Here is a 5,208-nt window from a genome sequence, read left to right on the forward strand (position 1 = left end):
TCTAGCGGCGGACGAGGGGGCCCGGGTCAGGGCACTAGCCGCGAACCCGGGGTTGCCGGTTAATGTTGCCTCACGCTCGGGCCCTAGCTAAGCACCCTTTGCCCCCGGGGCGGGTTCCGACTTAAGGCTTCAGTCGTACTCCCACGGACGTAGCCGGGCCCAGGGGGCCTGCGCCCGGGACGGGGAAAACCAGGGCCGAACTCACCGTTCTCTCGTATGAGAAAGATTACCGTGGAAAGGCGCTTCATCAGTAGGATAAAACAACCTGTCTCACGACGGCAAAAAACCCGCTCACGTCCTTTTGGGGTGAACAATCCGACACTTGGGAATTCTCTTCGCAATATGGGAAAGGGGCCGACATCAAAAGGGATAAATCGCGACGTCGCTATGACGTTGGGGCCCCCACAACCAGTTACCCCTGGGTAACTTTTCTGACACCCTCGCTGAAACCCCCAAACTCAAAAGGGATGTTTAGGCCACGCTTCCCCGGGCCATATTGTACTAAAAATCCTGGTGAGCAGGCTTTTGCCCTTTTGCTCTACGCGAGGTTTCCGTCCTCGCTGACCCGCTTGGAAAAACCTTTCGCGCGCTTTAGAAGATTACCGCCCCAGTAAAACCCCCGCCGGGGCTGCCCCCGGGCGGGGTCGCTGTCGCGTCGGCCCCGCGTCGGGGGGAGTCGGGGGACCCCCCGAGCCCGACCGACGGCGGCTTGACGTCTAAACCTGTACGCCTTCCCCCTTTCAAAAGGCGCCGAGCCCCCACCCGCGGTAAGTGGAGGTCCCGCGGGGGGTAGGGGTATTTAAACTGTCGCCCCCGAAACGCTACCGCCTACTACACCCCCCACGCTCCTCACAAGTCGGGACTAGAGTCAAGCCAACAGGGTTTTTTTCCCCCGTATTTCACCAAACCGTTCCCTTGCTGGTTTTCGCCGGGGGCGTAGATAGGGCAGGGGGGAATCTCGTTAATCCGTTCGTGCGCGTCGTAATTAACACGGGGCATTTGGCTACCTTAAGAGGTCATAGTTACTCCCGCCTTTTTCCCGCGCTTACAAATCTCTTCACTTGACATTCTGGCACTGGGCAGAAATCACGTCCGTAAACACCTTTCGCGTCGAACCTCTGTTTTAAAATTAAACATGGATTCCCCCTGCCCGTGCAGTTCTGAGACAGGGGATGGGGGGTCGCGTCGGTTTGCCCCCCGGCAGCCAAACGCGCCCCGCAAAGGGGGCGTCGCCGAGGAGGCCGCTGGGGCCCGGGGCCCCCCCACGGGTTTCCCCCGCCGTCTCCCCCCCCTCGGAGTGTCCCCTCGGGTGCTGCGGTTCTGCCCGCTTCCCTCCCCTAGCCCACCGCCCCGGCCCTCAGGCCAATCCTTCTCCCGAAGTTACGGATCCATTTTGCCGCTTCCCTTACCAACTTTACTCGGGGACCAGAGGCTGTAACCAGGAGACCGCTGGGGACTGAGTACCCCCGGGCCGAGATTGAGTCCCCTCGCGGGGTTTTCACGGACCCCCGGGAGCGCCCCGGAGGGAGCCATTCAAACGGCGCGCTTTTCGGGCCTGGACCCTTTCTGGGTCGACCCATTCCAGGGCGAACCAGACCTTAAAAAGAGACGAGGCTCCCCCCCCGGCCCCAGGGCAGCGTTCCCCCCGTTCGTCGGCGCCCCCCCGGGGCGCCCCCCAGCCGGAACGTAGTCGCGACGAGGGGGGCCTTTCTCCGCCCCCCTTTCCGACGAACCTTAACTGGATTCCTTTCGGCGGTCGCGGGTGATGACGGGCCAGGCGCGGCGCCCGTTCGGCCGCCCGCCCGGCGCGTGTTTCGTCCCGCTTCAGCAAGGGGGCTAACCCGCCCCTTAGGACCGACTCACCCACGTAAGCACTGTTCCGCGGAAACCCTTCCCCCCCCGGCTTGAAAGTCTCTCCCTTCAATTTTTGCTACTAAACCACCAAACTTCACCCCGGGGGGCTCCCAACGGGATCGCCCCGGACTTTTTCAGCCCCCCGCGGGGCACCTCCTACTCGCCCCGGGGCCCGCCCGGGAGGGGAATCGCCCCCCTCCCGCTGGGGGGGGCCCGGTGTGGGCCGCGCCAGGCCATCCATTTTCAGGGGGGGTCGGTTCGGCAGGTGAGTTGTTACCCCTCCTTTCGGATTCCCATTCCGTGGGCCCCCCCCGCGTCATACCGACCCACACCTTTTTGCTTTCCCGTGGCGTCCTGCGTTGGGCACCACAACCGGGCGTTCGGGTTTTCCCCCAGCGCCCCGTTCGCTTACCAAAAATGGCCCACTCGGGACCCGTGTTCTAGGGCCGGCCCGGCGAGGCGGGCTGGGCCTCACCCGTTGAAAGTTTGAGAGTGGACAGGGGGGTTTCGCCCCCGATGCCTCCCAACCCTTGCTTTCCCCAGTGAAAAATCTTCGTCGGGACCGGCTATCCTGAGGAACTTCGGGGGGAACCCCTCTAAGGTTCGATTGGGCTTTCGCCCCCTAACCCAAGTCGGGCGGTCGATTTGCACTCGAGCGCTTCGACCTCCACCAAGGGTTTCCCCCCCTTGCTCTGCTCAGGCGTAGATAACCCCCCCCCCCCCCATCGGTCCCGACGCCTGCCTCATCTCCGACAGGGCCGTCACCGGGGCCGCCGGGGGGGCGGTGCGCTCCGGGGACCGGTGATCGCCCAGAGACCGCCCTCGCCCGAGGGCCTTTGCTTTTACTTCGCCGTGGGGTTTTGGGAAACCCTGCGGTCCACAGGGGCCCCGGGACCTTGGTCCGTTTTCCCAAAAACGGTCGGGCAGGCCGGAATAAGGGAAAATTTTGACGGGAAAGGACCCCCCGGCCCCCGGGAGGGGCCCAAACCCCCCGGGGCGAACCGCCGCCGTTTGCCGCGGGCGACCACGGACCCGAATACGACCGCTCTCGTCCCAATCGCGCCCCACGATCCGCGGGCCCCGCGCCCCCGCGGGGGCGCCGGAGAGACGGCCCGGTGCCGGTGGCACGGAGCCCGCCGGGTGGGGCACGCGCCCGCCCCCCCGAATGGGAAGGCCCCCCGTCTCCCGGGCGCCTCCGCGGGGGGCACGGGCGACCAGCCCCCACGGCGGGACACGTCGCTGGTCACCAGTTTCCCCTTGGGGGTTTCACGCGCTTTGAAACCCCCTTTTCAAATTCTTTTCAACTTTCCCCACAGTATTGTCGCTTCGGACTCGCGCAGGTATACCCTTAGGGAGTTTACCCCCCGCTTCGGCTGCATGCCAAGCAACCCAAACCCGGGGGTCGGGGTCGGGGGAAGGGACCCGCCGCCGGAAGGGCCGGCACCGCTCGGGGCAAGCCAGTCGAGAAGACTCGGCGCGCTCCCGATCCCGCTCGACACCGACCCGAACGCTCAGTCCCCGCGGGCACGGGCCCGGGGGGTTTCAGCGCTGGGCTTTCCCGCTTCATCGCCTTTTACTGGGGGAGACCCTTTGGGTTTTTTTTTTTTCCTCCGCTTACTGAAATGTTTTTAGTTGGGGGTACCCTCTCCGATTGAGGTGGGCAGATCGCCCCCCCCGTCGGGTTCCCGCGCGTCGTTATACTTACTTCCCCGCATACCCCACAACCCTCGCTCGCGTGAACATCAGCAGGCCCGAGGTTGAAAAAAGCAGCCGATCGCGTCGTGCTTCCCGTCTTCGTGCGCGTCTTTTCGTCGTCCCCCGCCCATACCCAGGGGCCGGGGTGGGGACGACGTCTCCCGTGTCAACGGGAGCCCTCGATCTACGGCCGCCGTCGGGGCGAGACCCGACGGTACGGCACGTCGCGCCGCTCAGTCCCCCCAGAAGACCGGTTGGGGGGACGTCGTAGGGCCGACCCTATAGGGACGGGGGCCGGTGACTTACGCCCAGGGCCCGCAATTTGCTTCAAGACGTCGTTTTAAATGGGGCAGCTGCAGTTCCAGACTCATAGGGCGGCCGCACTCTCAGAGCGCGAGCCGGTTATCCACCGCCAAAGGTTTATTATTTTTCTCTCGTTAAGGGCCCCAAACGACGAAAAAGGGGTGGGGGGGGAAAGCGTTGCGCGCGGGGTTTACCGCGGCGAACGCCGCCCCCCCCTTTATCGGCCTGGACCCTCCCCGGCCAGGACACCCGGCCTCCCCGGGACAGTTTTTTTTTTAACCCTTAAACCCGTCGGGGGGGCTGGGGGCAAAACAAAATCGGACGTGACCCTCCCGAAGGTTCACCTACGGTAACCTGTTAGACTTTTACCCCCGGGGCACGAGTTGGGGCGACTCGCGACGACTGCGATTTCGGGAGCCAAAAGCTCCTCTGCCGGCCACCCGGGGGCCCCTGGCTGCGCCGTCCCCCGAAGGTAGGACGGGGGGTGTGTACAAAGGGCAGGGACGTAGTCCCCCGGGATTTGCCCCGTGACTACGTGGCTTTTTCCGATTTCAGGGCCCCAACTCGCAGGAAGACCACCCCCGGACTGAAGACTCCTACGCTCACGGTCTACACCGCGCCGGGTGGGGCCACCACTGTAGCCCCCGTGCAGCCCCGGACGTCAAAAAGGGTCACAGACCCGTTATGGGTCCCCTCTCGTAGCATGCTGAGGTCAACCCTGGGACGCGGCCCCGCGCGACGGCGTCCGGGGGCCCGCCTCCCCTGAGTGGGAAAAACCGCGCCCCACCGAGAGCCGAAACGCCACCCAACCCGTGAGACGGACCCCCTCTTGACCCCCGTTTTTTTATCCGCCGGGGCGGGGTCCCCCCCCGTTTCGGAAGAACCAGACGGATCGCTCCACGGCTAAAAAAGGCCATGCCCACCACCCCCCGAATCAAAAGGCTCAGTCTTCAATCCACGCGTGTCCGGCCGGGTAAGCTTCCCCGGTTTTGAGTAAAATTACCGCAGGCTCCACCCCTGGTGGTCCCCCTTCCGTCAAACCCTTTTAAGTTTCACCCTTGCGACCGTCTCCCCCCCCGGACCCCGGGCACTCGATTTCCCCGGGGCCTCGCGGGCTTCCCCCAGGGACGCCCCCGTAACCGTCGGCAGGTTTATGCGGAACTACCGGGGTACCGGGATCGCGTTCGTTCCTCCATTTTCGTTCATGATCAACGAAGGCGCTCTTGGCCGGTCCCTTCGCTCTTTTTTTTCTTTTTCCCCACCGCGACGCGGTTCCACCCCCCCCGCGGTAGTACGCCGCCCCCGGCCGTCTCTATAGACCTCGCCCCCCGCCCCCCGGGGACCGGTCCCGTGGTT

At 64.8% G+C, this 5,208-nt stretch overlaps 1 pseudogene; it reads right to left on the reverse strand.

Annotated features, from left to right (window-relative positions):
• Positions 1-85: 85 nt before the first annotated feature.
• LOC144961910 (large subunit ribosomal RNA) lies at positions 86-3,514 on the reverse strand (annotated as a pseudogene).
• Positions 3,515-5,208: the final 1,694 nt, after the last annotated feature.

This window comes from Berghia stephanieae, unplaced genomic scaffold, assembly GCF_034508935.2.
Source record: "Berghia stephanieae isolate SIO BIC M18660-M18661 unplaced genomic scaffold, UCSD_Bste_1.3 scaffold4833, whole genome shotgun sequence".
Taxonomy (NCBI): Eukaryota; Metazoa; Mollusca; class Gastropoda; order Nudibranchia; family Aeolidiidae; genus Berghia; species Berghia stephanieae.